Here is a 16,878-nt window from a genome sequence, read left to right as displayed (position 1 = left end):
CTCAGTTGGTTAGGCATCTCTTGGTTTCAGCTCTGGTCATGATCTCACAGTTCATGAGTTCAAGCCCCACATCAGGCTTTGCACTGAGGGTGCAGAGCCTACTTGGGATTCTCTCTCTCTCCAACTCTCTCTATCCCTTCCTCTCTCTCTTAAAATAAATAAACTTAAAAAAAATTTTTTTAAAGAAAAAAAAAGATGTATATGAGCCCAGGGAGACAAGGTAACGATTCTCCAATGCCTCCTCTATCTATCAAGAATACGGCCCACCTGTAACTAATGTAACATTCCATATAAACTATACTCAAATTAAAAAATTTTTCAAAAAGAAAATGCCCAGATTTAGTGTTAATACAAGGAATCCCCTGATTCACAGGAGCTCAGAACTGCCTGCTCACTGACTTTGACACCATTTTGTTGCAAAAAAGGGTAGTCTCAGCACAAAATGGCCTCCTTACATCGTATAAGGAAATCTTGCCTTAGTTAGTTATTTCTATGTTCTATTTCCCACTGCATCATCAAGCCTACAACACCTGGTCAACATCATGACCAGCCATGGGATGAGTTAGTAGCTCAATAATGTCTTCCAAAACCCAGGCCCCAAACAAAATAGACTTTTTACGAAGTTAAACTCCACAAATCTCCATGTATAAGCTTTTTATCTTGTTGCTTGTCACAAGGTCACAAGTTGCCAATATAGATCCAGACAGCCCATTGTCACACCAGCATACGAAGCAGGGCAAAATGGGCAAAGGGAACAAATTTTCTCTTGCAAATCCTTGCATTGTTATCTGAATAGGAAAATACTTCACAAATGCTTCCTAGTGACTTTCTAGTGACAGGTTATTGGTCAGAACTGAGTCATGTGACCACGTTGGTTAACAAGGAAGTTGAGAGGAATAGCTATTGATTAGATACGAACAACGTCTGCCACACAGACACTCCATATAGCACACGTGATATCTTTTTTCTTATATGACTTATGACTTGGGAAGATAGCCTGTGTGTTCATATCATCTTAAATTAAGCCAAAGCTCCATCCTGTCAAATGTTTTCTCTTTGGTCCAGCTTTATAAAGCAACCAAGCTCTCTCCTTGTTGTTGTGTGTTATTTCTTTTAAAATCTCCAAGAGGTCTACAATTTTACTGCCCGATTTTGTACTTCACTGTGAGTCATTCTGCTGGTTTCCACTATAAAAGTCTTCACAATCAAATTCCCAGGAAAAAAAAATCCAACGTAAGAAACTCCAATTCCTGATGTCTTACCCCTTATTCTTAAGCTAAATAATTGAGGGCTCTTATACCAAGCCTGCAATGACAAGTCTTCCAGGGGCTTTCCTATCAGTGGGCAAATCCCTACTTCCAATAAGCACAAGCACAACTGTGGCTGGAATCCATTCTTTCCTTAATGGTGTTTGTTTTTGAACCTTTCTTCTGACACTAACTTTGACCTTGAAACCTTTCTTTTTCCTGCTAATCAAGAGCAACCCAACATGAATTTCCAAATATTTCTTTGCGTCCTTTCTTTTCTTTCTTCTCTAAATGAATCTAAAGAATAAATGATTTTTTAATGTCTGATCTTATCTAATCTGATCATTTTTCCCTCTTGTGTCTCCCTTTCAACTACCTCTGGATTACTACTGAGTATCCAATCATCCTTAACTAGTCGAGAACTCCTCTTACTGAAAATTCAATTATGCATAGACTGTAAGCCATAAAATCAAAATTAGTGGACTTTCTCTGCAGTCACCATAATTTGTAGCAAGTATTATATATACAAAGCATTATGACTTATTTTGTCTGCACCTCTACACAAATGTTTAATGCAAGTCATTAAAATTATGGAGGTAGACACAAAAGAAGGGCATAGGGAAAAAATCCTGAAAAATTTATAAGGAGTGAGGCCTGATAAATGTCAATTAATTATACAGATCTAATAATTAATAATTTAAGATGTAATGAACACAGGATTTCTATCAATGTTCAGCTATGAGAACAGAGACCTTCAAAATGGTTGCTTAATATTGCTATTTATTTCTCTCCCATGGCTTACAGCTCATCGGCCATAACTTGGTTAGGTGGCCAAAGGGAGTCTATAAAAAAGACTGACAAAGGTAGTTCTTTAGCTCCTTGTCATTGTGCTCAGCTAGCTGAAGGGAAAGTGTCAGGGAAGAGTAGGAAATACATAGTCCTCTAGTTTGATGGTTGTGCTTAGCTAAAAATTTGCAACCGGTTACTTAAAAAGAAGAGAAAAATGGGTATGGGAAAACAGTTGGATGCATCACTGCATCTCAAATAAATATTTTAAAGTGTTTTCAGTCTTTTACTCTGATGTGCAACCTTCTAACTCATGCAATCTTAACAGGATGATATTACCCCCAAGGGTGGAAAATTGGTTCATGGGGTTGGAGAAAGCATAGCCAAAAAATATTATGTATAAAAACACAGAAATACATACAATACACTGCAGATATGCAATATAACTATGGTATTAAAATTTCATGGGGATGCTTTTAGGGGAAAAAAAATTCAAAAGACTCTTTGAGTGGTGGTAGGGGGAAGGACACTGGAAAAAAGTTGAGAAATATTGTTCTACTGAGTGCAAGAGTTTTCAGAAACATATCTCAAGATGGGGCAAAAAAATGTATCTTTTGGCAAAGATTTGTACACTATAGGCTATATAATGGAATAAATAGAAAGGACACGTTATGTCAAATTGGACTGGCCATTCAACAAGTATTTTTGAGTATTTATATATAAGAAAATATACTGGCTGCGGGGGACACGGCCAACAATAGAATTGACATGGCTATTGGAGAAGGCAGGGGTTGGATTTTGGGTATTGCATTGAAGGCAAACGCAAGGTCAAGTGTCCAAGGCATCTAACTCGGCTTCTGAATTTGAATCTTCTTCACTATTTCCTTGCCAAGTGACCTGAGCAAATTGTTACAATTTGCCACCTAATAATCTACCACCTAATATCCCCCTAACAACATTTTTGTGAGGATTCAAAAAGATGATATTCAAGACACTATGACCATATCTGGCATAAACCAAGTTTTTAAGAAAATGTTATTCTTTATATTATTATCTAGTGGTTTCCTCTTATGTATTTTCACTGAATTCATGTTTTATTCCTATCTTAAATTGCTTACATTTGACTAATGGCATCCACTCATTGCTTCTTCCTCCTTTACCCCTCACCTCATCCTGTTAATATTTTGTGATGGCTTAGGGACTAGATTTTTGAAACCATTTGGACTCACATGCAGTCTGAAAGGCCTAAGACCCAGAAAACCTGAGATATATGATCATTCTTACTATTTCATTTATTTCATCAACATATTCATTGAGCACCTACTACATGTCAGGTTCTAGGATGGGTTTGGCGTTAAAGAGGCTGGAAAGAACAAAAAGGACCCATACCTGTACTTGAAAAATTATGGCCATTTATAAGTATGAAAAGAGTAGTAAAAAGAGGGGTGCCTGGGTGGCTCAGTCAGTTAAGCGTTCTACTTTAGCTCAGGTTATGATCTCACGGTTCATGAGTTCAAGCCTTGCATCAGGCTCTGTGCTGACAGCTCAGAGCCTGGTGCCTGCTTCAAATTCTGTGTCTCCATCTCTCTCTGCCCCTCTGTTCACACTCTCTTTCTCTTTCTCTCTCAAAAATAAACAAACATTTTAAAAAATGAAGAGTAGTAAAAAGAAAAGGGCTATATGCTAGAATAGGAACACTTGGAGACCTTACATGATGAAAGAAATGTTCTCTAAAAGATGGAAGGGTCAGGTGAAGACATGGAAAAAACAATTTTGAGAAGAGGGAATAATGTACACACATCCATGAAATGAAAAGAAAAGAGAATGTTGGAAGGATGTCCAGTAAGAATGGAGCATACAGACACTAATCACCTTGGGGTCCTGGTCTCACTCTCTAATTGCTACCATGTTCCCACTCTTCCTGTCCCTCTCCTTATTTGTATTCTAGCTCTCATTAAAATTCCAAAGCTACCCTAAAAGGAGTTCAACTTTGTCTCTGTCTCTCCCTATCTTTGTGTGTGTGTGTGTGTGTGTGTGTGTGTGTGTGTCTCACTTTGACTCTGTCTGGCTCTCACTTGTATTCTCTCTCTCTCTCTCTCTCTCTCTCTCTCTCTCTCTCTCACACACACACACACACACACACACACACACACACACACACACACACATACGTAAGTCTCCTTACATTCTCCACAAATTTGCATGTCTTCTCAGTTGTCACTCTTGGTATAATGAGGTCTACTTTTGCTACTCAGAGTGAAGTCTATGGACCAGCCTCTCCTTAATCACCTAGTAGCTTGTTAGAACTACAGACTCTCAGGTCCTACAAACACACAGACACAGACACACACACACACACACACACACACACACACACACACACACATGAGTCAGAGTACCAGCATCATCACTGAAGGAATCAAATCTGCACAATCAGGCGATTCGCATGCAAGTTAGATCTAGAGACACCTGCTTGGCCTAAAGCAAAAGATCTGGGGTTGATCCTTTGATAAAATGTTAGCCCAGGGAAGCTCCAGGCTCCTGAGAAGAGGGGTGGTGACATGAAGGCACAAAGAAAAGCATTTTGATATCATCCCATCCCATCTCCCAAAATTAAACACTGTGCCTCTTTCACTTCCTATTTCCTAATGTTTCTTTTTAGGCATTTAGATTTTGTCAAGTTAATTTTCTCTCCCACTCTTCTTAACAACGAACTTTCTAGCTCAGGTGTTTTATGTCAGGCTAGATGTCTTCATCTTACATTCTTAAATCAAGTTTTGAAATAATTTATTTTGTATGTTTTGTGTGTGTCATCTCCTGGGTCTCCTGACCTTCTCAACAATGTGCTACAGCATAATCTAAATATAGTTTTTGCCCTAATATATGGGGAAAATCCTATAACTCTTCAAATATATTTCCTTGTTTTCCATGAAGGTGCCATATCTTGTCATCTTATCTACTTACTGCTGGTAGTTTTCCTCTCCCCTGTTGAAATCACCACTGAAATTTCCAGGACCTGACATTCCTACAGGACACAATCAGTACAAAGAGGATAACAAATGCAGGGATTTTTTGTTCAGGAATTGGAACAACTCCCTTTCCTGCCCCTACTCCCACTCATCTGGCATTTCCGTCATGGAAATCTTTTCTTCCCACAGCTGGTGTGTTCACAACAGAGGGTGGAATCACACCCACCCCCATTATCAGGCACCCTCTTCCTTCCTTCAGGGACATTACATGGGTCACTGCCACTGCCTCCACAGACTTTTCTCCAAATCATCCTCAATCAATGACCTTAAACTTCTCTGCTTCTTTACTATGTAAGGACCAAGTTTCATTAGATCTTCTACTGTCTCCTCGGGATTCACGTTTCCATGAAAACTGCTTCCAATGAAAATATCCTTTTTTACTCTTTATCCACTTTATCACTTTATCCCTTTGCAGTCTGTAACTGGTGTCTGTGATTTTCAGCATGGTTTCCTTGTATTTGTCACAGAGAGACAGGAGTTATTAGCAAAAAGAGCAATCAAGATCTACAGAGGGATGACTCTGGTCCAGGCTATGCTGAGCACTTTTTTTTAATCTCTTATCCCCTTCATAAACCCTTGATGAGGGGGCTATGCCCCCAAACTGTCAGCCCTGGAGTGAAACTCTGTGTGTTTGAATTCCAGCTCCACCTCTTACTATCTCTCTGTGAGACCTTGGGTAAAGCACCTAGCCTTTCCATGCTTCAATTCCCCTTTCTATCAAATGAAGTTAATGATACTTCATAGGATTGCTGTTAAACAATAAAGTCTGTTGCATGTAACAGCATAAGGCCTGACCGAACCAATTTTAATTATTGCTACTATCATCACCCCCATTTTACATATGAGGAAAATAAGACATGAAGAAACTTTATAATTTGCCCAAGTTACGCAGGGGTTGGTTATGGGCAGAACAGGTAGTCTGCTCTGTAACGTATGGCTGCCAGAAGGAATTAAGGAACTAAACCATATGACTTCAGAGAGTCAGTGAAGGAATCCAACTGTGTAGTCAAGGCTACACATTTAATGGTGTGGTGCAGGAAGTACCCAGAGTTGGATTTCATGCTTGAACAGTAGGAAACCTCTTAATGAGTGCTCAACTCACAAGTTATCTTCTTCCTACCAAAAACCAGGAAAATAGAAAAGTTCTCCCACAGAAGGGCATGGAGAAGAACACATTTTTACTAAGTATTTGAAAATACAAATCTAGAACAATGCTGCACACTCAGAAAACATAACGTGCACAGATTTGTGAAGTATTAAACACAAACAAAATCGCTGAGTCCTACAAATGCATTTGTCTAATCAACACATATTTACTGAGTGCCTAGTATGTGCCAGAGAAGGTTCTAAGTGCTAGAGATACAGCAAAGAAACAAGCCCCTGCTTTCATGGAGCTTAAATTTAGAGGAGCAATGAATACACAAAATATTCTGAAATAGGAAAAGAGTTATGGATAAAATAAAAAGGGTTAATGTCACAAGATAAAATATGTATTCTTTAAATGTCAAAAAGATATCAAGGTAGACACTGAGAAATCTCTGCAGTGAGTGAGTATTGCTGTTCAGAGCCAAAGTAGTAGCTAGTATCACAAGGACTGACATGAATCAGCGTAGAACCAACCAAGAGACAAATCAAGAAACTATGGGGATCCAGGACCTCCAGAAAAAGATCCAGACAGAAATACTGTAAAGAAATTTTCCTTGGCCACTTTAATAATAAGTCACCTGCTCTGAAATCATCTGTATCTGTGCCTGTGCTCCTAGATTGTATATAAGAGCTTGATCCTTTCTAGTCACTTTATAAAATCCAGAATTAAAACAGCCTTCACAGGGTGCCTGGTTGTCTTAGTCAATAGAGCATATGACTCTTAATCTCAGGGTTGTAAATTCAAGCCCCATGTTGGATGTGGAGTCTACTTTTTCTTTTATTTAAAAAAAATTTTTTTTAGTGTTTATTTTTGAGACAGAGAGAGACAGAGCATGATCGGGGGAGGGGCAGAGAGAGAGGGAGACACAGAATCCGAAGCAGGCCCCAGGCTCTGAACTGTCAGCAGAGAGCTCGATGCGCTTCCCAAACTCATGAACCGTGAGATCATAACCTGAGCCGAAGTCGGACACCTGAGCCACCCAGGCGCCCCTAGTGTGGAGTCTACTTTTTAAAATATAAAAATTAAAAACCGAATGAATAAAATAACCCCTTCAGGTACTATTTGATGGTACTTGAACAGGAAAGGGTCAGCTGACAGTTATGGTTGCAGGTCTAGAGCCTAGCAAATCCCAGTAAGCAGTCCCTTCTACATACTGGTGTCTGGGCAGGGACTTTGGCTCCATCGTCCATCACACCTTCCTCAGCCTCCATTTTGTGACCTTCTCCTGTGCAGTCTTTGACCTAAGATTTACACAGAATACACTACAAAATCTGAAGCTCCCATGTTGCTCAGAGAACCCAGAGTGGACTTAGCTTATTTCCACCTCTTCCATAAGGCTACTTCCTGCTTCATAGCATAGCAACTGTATCCTCATCCTTTAAATTCCTGAGGTTGGAAGCATGCTTCTTCTATCTGAGTTCCACACAATGCCCTCAAGAGAACAAGTTACATCAGTAGAACATAGTGCTCTTTCTACTTTAAAAGAAGAAAGTGATACAAAAATTAAATTCAAAATGGAACAAAGACTTAAAAGTAAGAGCTAAAACCAGAAAGCACCTAGAAAAAACACAGGGGAAAACTTCTTAACATTGTGTTTGGCAATGATTTCTTAAATATGATACCAAAGGTATAGGCACCTTTGGTATAGGAAAGGTAAAGGAAAATAGGTAAATTAGACTACATCAATGTAGTCAATGTAGTCAACAAAATGTAGTCAACAAAAGTTGAAAACTTTTGTGCATGAAGGGCACTATAAACAGAGTGAATAGGCAACCCACAGAATGGAAGAAAATATTAGTAAATCATGTATTTGATGAGGTGTTAATAACCAGAATGCATTTTTAAGCCCTACAGTTCGACAAGAAAGCAACAAATCAACTTAAATATGAGCAAAGGAACTGAATAGACATTTCTCAAAAGTAGATATATAATTGGCCAATAGGTACATGAACACATATTCAACATCACTCATCATTAGGGAATTGCAAATCAAAGCCACAATGAGATACCACCTCTTATCCAGCAGGATGACAATTATTTTTTTAGAAAAATAGAAAATAACAAGTATTGTCAAGGATGTGAAGAAACTGGAGACTTGTGTGCTGAGTGGCTTGGTTGGTTAAGTGGCTCTTGATTTCTGCTCAGGTCATGATTTCATGGTTTATGAGTTCAAGTCCCATATCAGGCTCTGCGGTGACAGCTTGGAGCCTGCTTAAGATTCTCTCTCCCTCTCTCTGTGCCCTTACCCCACTCATGCTATCTCTATCCCAAAAATAAATAAATAAGCTTTTAAAAAATAAAGAAATGTAAAATGGTATAGCCACTATAGCAAAGAGTAATTCCTGCTAGAATTACTAAAAATATTCAAAACATAATTACCATATAATTCAGCAATCCATTTCTGGGCATATACCCAAAATGACGGAAAGCAGGGACTCAAATAGATATTTATACACCCATGTTACGGCAGCATTACTCACAACAGCCAATAGGTGGAAGCAACACAGGTGTTGCTGTCCACAGATGAGATACACAACGTGTAACATATACATACAATGGAATATTATCCAACCTTTAAAAAGGAAGTTCTGACACCTGCTATAACATGGATGAACCGTGAAGACATTTTGCTAAGTGAAATAAGCCATTCCCAAAAGGATAGATACTATATGATTTCACATATATGAGGTGCCTAGAGTAGTCAAATTCACAGAAACATAAGTTAGACTAGTGATTGCCTGGAATTGGGGGTGGAGGGGATGGGGACTTATCATTTAATGGGTACAGAGTTTTAGTTGTGCAAGATAAAAAAAAGTTCCGGAGATAAAGAATGACGACACTTGTACAAAAATGTGAATATTCTTAATTAACATCACTGAACTGTACATTTAAAAATGGTTAAGATGGGTGTATGTTCCCCCTTTGAATCAGCATTTTTGTAACCTTTGGATACAAAATAGCTAGTAGTGCAATTGCAGGGTCATAGAGTAGTTCTATTTTTAATTTTCTGAGGAATTTCCATACTGTTTTCCAGAGTGGCTGCACCAGTTTGCATTCCCACCAACAATGCAAAAGTGTTCCCCTTTGTCTGCATCCTTGCCAACATCTGTTGTTTCCTGAGTTATTAATTTTAGCCATTCTGACAAGTGTGAGGTGGTATCTCATTGTGGTTTTGATTTATATTTCCCTGATGATGAGTGATGTTAAGCATCTTTTCATGTGTCTGTTGGCCATCTGGATGTTTTCTTTGGAAAAGTGTCTATTCATGTTTTGTGCCCATTTCTTCACTGGATTGTTTTTTGGGTGTTGACTTTATAGCAGCACTATCAAAAATAGCCAAACGGGGCGCCTGGGTGGCGCAGTCGGTTAAGCGTCCGACTTCAGCCAGGTCACGATCTCGCGGTCCATGAGTTCGAGCCCCGCGTCAGGCTCTGGGCTGATGGCTCGGAGCCTGGAGCCTGTTTCCGATTCTGTGTCTCCCTCTCTCTCTGCCCCTCCCCCGTTCATGCTCTCTCTCTGTCCCAAAAATAAATAAAAACATTGAAAAAAAAATTAAAAAAAAAAAAAAGCCAAACTATGGAGAGAGCCATCTCTCATCAATGGATGAATGGATAAAGATGTGGTATATAGGGGTATTTGGTTGGCTCAGTCGGTTAAGCATCCAACTCTCCGCATCAGCTCAGGTCATGATCTCACAATTTCATGGGTTTGAGCCCCACATCAGGTTCTGTGCTGGCAGTGTGTAGCCTTCTTAGGATTCATTCTCTCTCTCTCTCTCTCTCTCTCTCTCTCTCTCTCTCCCTCTCCCTCTCCCTCTCCCTCTCCCTCTCCCTCTCCCTCTCCCTCTCTCTCTCACCCTGTCTCTCACTGCCCCTTCTTTGCTGATGCTGTCTCTGTCTCTCTCAAAATAAATAAATAAATGTAAGATAAAAATGTTTAATTAAAAAAAGATGTGAGATACACACACACACATGGAATATTACTTGGCAATCACAAAGAAAGAAATCTTCCCATTTGCAGCAACGTGGATGGAACTAGAGTGTACTTTGCTAAGCAAAATAAGTCAATCAGAGACAGACAAATACCATATAGTTTCATTTATATGTAGAATTTAAGAAACAAAAAAGATGAACATAGGGGAAGGGAAGATAAAATAAGATAAAAACAGAGAGGGAGGCAAACCATAAGAGACTCTTAAATATAGAGAACAAACTGAGGGTTGGTGGAAGGGAGGTAGGTGAGGGGATGGGCTCAATGGGTGATGGGCACTAAGAAGGACACTTTTTGGCATGAGCATTGGGTGGGCTCTGCTCCTGGAAGCAATACTACATGGTGTGCTAACTAACTTGAATTTAAATAAATCAATCTTTTAAAAATGGTCACAATGGGTAAATTTTATGTATATTGGCTATTTTAAAAAAGATTTAAGAAGAAGGCAAAGAGGAAGAAAAGGGGAAAAAAGAAGGGAGGAGGCAGCAGGAGAGGGAGAGGAATGGTAACAAAAACAATCACAATTAGTGTAACTATTTGGAGAAAGTTGACAATTCTTTCCCTATAAAGGATCAATGAAGGATCAATGAATGTGATACTTATGTTTTCTCTCTCCTCTCTTATTTTTCTCTTCCCCTTCCCCTACACAAACACACACTACTCACACTTGATATTATTCAGATAGGTAGATAATTTTTCTGACTTTTCCAACCTAACAATACTATCTTCCAAAATTCTTCAAGAAAAATAGGATTAATCATAAAAATGTTACAAACTCCTTCTTCGAAACGACTGATTCAAATTTACTGTGGGTAGATAAAACTCCATGTATACAAAGCAATTCTACAAAAGAAAAACAAGGAAATGGCCAGTTTTGTGAGACAAGATGCATTAGAATAGAGGAAACAAGTTGGTAGGGGCAAAAAACAGTGGCTTCTCAATTCTCTCCCTGGGGCTTCAAAAATTACAAGTCTCGTGTATTTTTTAGACTATTTCAGAAAGAACAGCTGATCTCTAAACAAGCTGGGTGAAAGCTGTGCCCAGTTATTTCTGTGGTTGTCTGTGGTTTGATATGACATTTTCTAATCCACGTACTCTTTCGTGCACCAACCAAATCAGGCTGTTTGTTGGATTTTCTAGAGTGCTCTCCCTATATGCTTCATGTTTTCAGTCACACCATAAGGAGAGAAAGTTCCTTTTATCCCTTTAGACCCAACCATCCCCAAAACACTGAGACCATGCCACTGTTCTTAGGGCCCTGTCATATTTGAGCTGTGAGGCCAGCGTTCATCAGGATCTCTCATCTACCAGAGCCCTGCTGGAGCTTCCATGACTGTGTATGGTCAAAAGATGTCAGACAAGTGTAACTTATTACTATTTTAAACATCCCACAGCCAACCACCTTCTGAGATATGTTTTTAGATTCTGCCTCCATTATCCTGGGAAGTAGAGAAAAAACCAGAAAGCCTCTCTTCACCCAGTTCTTTCCTCAAAATAGTATCATGAGGAGGAAAAGCGATGTGGAGTCTCGTTTTACAGATGAGAAGTTTGAAATTTAAAGCAAAGAAGAGGGATGACAACTCAGGAAACTTCTTAAGAGCCTGCATTCCAGCCTGGGTTGTGACAAAGATCAAATTCTAGCTCTGTCACTCACTAGTTGTGCAACCTTCAGCAAGTTACATAAACTCTCTGCCTCCATTTTCTCATTAATAATACATATTTCCATCCAGTGGCTGTGAAGAAGAAAGTACTGAACACAATACCTGGCACATAGAAAGTATCGATTAACGTTACCTATTGGCGTAATTACCATGATCGTTAACAGACTTACATTATCCCCTAACTATTGCCAAGGTCATTATTTCTGTACCAGGCAAGATGTTCTCAGTATGCCATAATAACAAACAACCCCTCAAATCTCCGTGGCTTACCACAAAAATGTTTTCTCACTCTTGCAACATGATCATCACCCACCAGCTGTGGCTCTCCTCTGCATCATCTTCGTTCTGCAACCCAGGTGGATGAAGCAACACCCTCGGGACCACTGCCCAGCGTTGTGGCTAAGGGAAAAGACAGCAGAGTGAAGCACAAACTGGGTTTTAAAGCTTCTGCCCAGAAATGGCACGTACCACTTCCATTCATGTGCCACTGGCCAAAGCAAGCCCAACCTCAGTAGCATGGAGGCAAGCAGCATGGGTTCACAGTAATAAATCCACCATAGTAGAGGTGCTGAGATCAAACCTCTAAGGTTCTTTCCACTGTGCCATTCCATCCTTCTGTAAATTAAAGTTTATGAGATTTTTCTGTAAAACTAAATTTGTGATCATAAAATACATAATTTTTAAAAGAGAGACGGTTCGGACTCTTGCTTTGTCTGGATGCTAGTCTTCCCATAAAATGATGCCATTTTCTTGTCATGCAAGTAGATGAAGTAACCCAAGGCAGCAGCAACAGGAGTGTGCTGAAGGCTTGTTGCTCTCTTGGGTCCCCTGCTGTTGGTGAGTCCCACTTTCTTCACACCGCAGGTGGTCACCTCAGTGACCACACTTCACAGGTGGTCACTGTCTGAGGCAGATGTCAAAGGGCCGTCCTTCCATTAAATTCATCTTGCCATTTCACCTTTCGGTAAACTGAGGCCCTTTCACAAAGACTGGCAAGACCATTAGCCCTATCCTTTGAGTTTCTATTCATGAATAAACCCAGAAAATAAACTCAGCCATAGTCTTTATCTCATATCATAGAATCACAAAAGCTTAGCATGAACAAGTTCACGTAACTTAACTCAACATCCAATGCAGAAACACTTCCTTCATGGGGGTGCCTGCATAGCTCAGTCGGTTAAGGGCCAGACTCTTGATTTCAGTAGATTTGAATGCTTGCGAAACTCATTCCCTCAGAGATATGCAATTTCACAATTGGAACATTATGACCTTTAGAATGCTTCTTTTGGGGCACCTGGGTGGCTCAGTCAGTGGGACATCCGACTTCAGCTCAGGCCATGATCTCATGGCTTGTTGGTTTGAGCCCCACCTTGGGCTCTGTGCTGATAACCCAGAGCCTGGAGCTTGCTTGGGATTCTGTCTGTCTCCCTCTGCCCTTCCCCCACTTGTGCACTGTCTCTCTCTTCCGAATATAAGTAAACATTAAAAAAAAATTTTTTTTTTAATTTTTTTTTCAACGTTTATTTATTTTTGGGAGAGAGACAGAGCATGAACGGGGGAGGGGCAGAGAGAGAGAGGGAGAAAAAATTTAAAAAAAAAAATGATTCTCCTCTTGTTGAGCTAAAATCTGGCTACGCACAGATTTCAATTTTTTGTCCTAATTCTGCATTCCAGTGGAACACAGAAAACTATATCATCCCAAATAAGACCTTTCAGTAGTTGAAGAAAGTCTGTGGAATCTTTTCTTGGTCCTCCCTTCTCTTCCTCTCACTATTTATCATATGACAGGGATTCCAGAGCCCTTCCACACCTACTTTACCAATCTGGCTATAAAACATCCAGTGAAAAACCCAAACTTTTTAATCAGAGGCAAATATACCCCCAAGCTGCTGATGGAGAGAGGGCTGAAATAGGAAGGTTAGGGAAAGCCATAAAATCTGACAGTATCATTTACTGTTCTATTTGCATTCAACAAATAAAGGGTAATGAGATCCTTTCAGACATACTTGGTGGATGGGAAGAGAGGAGGGAAAAGACTGAACTTTACATTACATATTCAGCAACTTGCTCTACAATATTAAAAAGAATGTTGTGCTTTTTGAGGTGATCTCATTACAAATTCTATCAGGAGGGCCAGGCTTTGAATGTCTTCCAGAAGTAGATAGGAACAAGGTAAAATGCTTTTTCCCAGGTGTGCCATAGGATGAGCAAGCTGCAGAGGTGAACAGCAACCACGCTTGGAATGGAGAACTGGTCTTCCATCCTGAACAGTGAAGCAAGCTGACTGTCATGGGAAATAGAATTTTCATTTGGAATATTCACTTACCTTGAAGGCCATGGGTCACAAAACAAAGAACAAGGAGGAAGAGAATTAATTAGCTTCCCTTAAGTAAAAGGATGTACTATCAAGGGTCTGTGTAAACTTTACATATAGAGCTCCCGCCTCACTGGAGAGCTTCCTGACATGCTTCCTCCCTTGCTTCAGACCTCTCCTCACGTCACCTCCTCAGTACAGCTGGCCCTGACTCTATTTGAAATTGCAATCCCAAGCAAGTTGAGCCTTCATCCTCCTTCGCTGTTCATTTTTTCCATAGCACACATCACCATCTAATATGTGTTTCTCATTACCTCCTTTAGCGTAGTTCTCCTCCCACTGTAACATTAGATCCAGAAGGGCGGGAATTTTTATTGTTTTCTTCACTGTCCTATCCCAATTACCTAGAACCAGACCTATAATTCAGTGCGTGGTTTCTAGGTTTAAAAAAAAAATACATAAAAAGGATCTATTCTTTTAGACCATACATTCTGGTGGAGTAAATGATTGATGAAAATCAATAAAATAAGCAGGTGATGAGGGCTGATGTGATGGCAAACAAATGGGGTGGTCAGAGAAGGCCTCTTGGAAGTGGTTTCATCTGAGCAGGTGTGTGGGATGAAAGAGTCACTTGGATAGAGACAGAAGAGCATCCAGACAGAGGAAACTTCAAGCATAATGCCCTGAAGACATAACAAGCTGGCTTAATAATGGAAAATGAAACAACAATACACCAACAAACTAGACAACCTAGAAGAAATGAAAAAATTCTTAGAGATATGCAGCTTACCAAGACTCAATCAGGAAGAAATAGAAAATCTGAATAGAACAATTACTAGTAAGGAGATTGAATTAGTAATTTAAAATCTCCCAACAAAGAAAAGCCCAGGACCAGATGGCTTCACTGGTACATTTTACCAAATACTCAAAAAAGAATTAACACCAATCCTTTTCAAACTCTTCCAAAAAATTTTAAGAGGCAATACTCCCAAACCCATTTCATGAGGCCAGCATTATACCAAAACCAGGAAAGGACACTGAACAAGAAAACTACAGACCATTATCTCTAATGAATATAGATGCAAAAATTCTCAATAAAATACTGGCAAACTGTATTAAAAAGCACATTAAAAGGATCATGATCAAGTGGGATTTATCCCTGGGACACAAGGATAGTCCAACATATACGAATCAACATGATATGTTACATTAATAGAATGAAAGAAAAGAACTGTATGATTATGTCGACACAGAAAAAGCATTTGACAAAATTCAACGTCCATTCATGATAAAAACGCTTAATAGATTAGGCATAGAAGAAACACATCTCAATATAATTAAGGCCATACATAACAAGCTCACAGCTAATATCATACTCAATGGTGAAAGATTAAAAGCTTTTCCCCTAAGCTCCAGAATAAACCAAAGATGCCCACTCTCACCACTCCTATTAAACACAGTAATAGAAGTCCTACCTAGAGCAATCAAGCAAGAAAAAGTAGTAGAAGGCATCAGAATTAGAAAGGAAGAGATAAAATTGTCTCTGTTTGTAGATGGCATGATTTTATACGTAGAAACTCCTAAAGATTCAGCCAAAAAATTGTTGCATCTAATTAATGGATTGAGTAAAGTTGAAGGATACAAAATTAGCATATAAAAATTAGTAGTGTTTCTAACAATGAATTTTCTGAAAAAGTAACAAAGTGATCCCATTTGCAATTACATCAAAAACAATAATATATTCAGGAATAAATTTAAGTAGGGAAGTGAAAGATCTGTACACTGAAAACTATAAGATACTGATGACAGAAATTGAGGAAGACACAAGTAAATAGAAGGGTATCCCATGTTCATGAGCTGGAAGAAGTAATATTGTTAAAATGTTAATACTGCCAAAGGCTATCCATGGATTCAGTCAAGATTCCAATGGCATTTTTTTACACAAGTAGAAAAAACACTCCTAAAATTTACATGGAACCATGAAAGATCCTGAATTGCCAAAGAAATCCTGAGAAAAAACAAAGCAGAGAGAATCATACTTGTTATTTCAAGCATGCCATAATGCTATAGTCATCAAAACAATATGGTACTGGCATAAAAAATGACACATAGACCAATAGAACAGAACTGAGAGCCCATAAATCCAAGCATATACAGGCAACTAATATTTAACAAGGGAGCTAAGAGTACTCAATTGAAGAAAAGTCTCTTCAACAAATAGTACTGAGATAACTGGATATTCACATTCAAAAGACTGAAACTTTGGGGCATGTAGGTTGCTCAGTCGGTTGAGTGACTCTTGATCTCAGTTCAGGTCATAGATCTCATGGTTCATGAGTTTGAGCCCCACATCAGTCTCCATGCTGACAATATGGAGCCTGTTTGGGATTCTCTCTCTTCCTCTCTCTCTCTCTCTGCCCTTCCCACACTCTCTGTCTCTCTCAATAAATAAACTTAAAAATAAATGAATGAATGAATGAATGAATGAATAAAAGACTGAAACTGGCCCCATACCTTAAATCGCTCACAAAAATTAACTAAAAATAAAGACTTAATTGTAAGATCTGAAACCATGAAACTCCTAAAAAAAATACATAAGAACAAAGTTCCTTGATCTATGTCTGGTAATGATTTTTGGGATGTGACACCTAAAGCACTATATACAAAATCAAAAATAAACAAGTGGAATTGTAGCAAACTAAAA

At 39.1% G+C, this 16,878-nt stretch overlaps 1 long non-coding RNA gene across 3 annotated transcripts in view; it reads right to left on the bottom strand.

Annotated features, from left to right (window-relative positions):
* Positions 1-16,878, bottom strand: part of LOC109493737 — a 296,535-nt gene that overhangs the window by 195,779 nt on the left and 83,878 nt on the right. For all 3 annotated transcript variants that reach the window (XR_006588703.1, XR_006588702.1, XR_002737844.2), the window contains one exon: positions 12,131-12,259. This is a non-coding gene — a long non-coding RNA (uncharacterized LOC109493737). The remainder of the gene's footprint in view (positions 1-12,130; positions 12,260-16,878) is intronic.

Source organism: Felis catus, chromosome D4, assembly GCF_018350175.1.
Source record: "Felis catus isolate Fca126 chromosome D4, F.catus_Fca126_mat1.0, whole genome shotgun sequence".
Classification (NCBI taxonomy): Eukaryota; Metazoa; Chordata; class Mammalia; order Carnivora; family Felidae; genus Felis; species Felis catus.
Note: the sequence above shows the minus strand (reverse complement) of the source record. Positions and strands in the feature narration are given on the sequence as shown.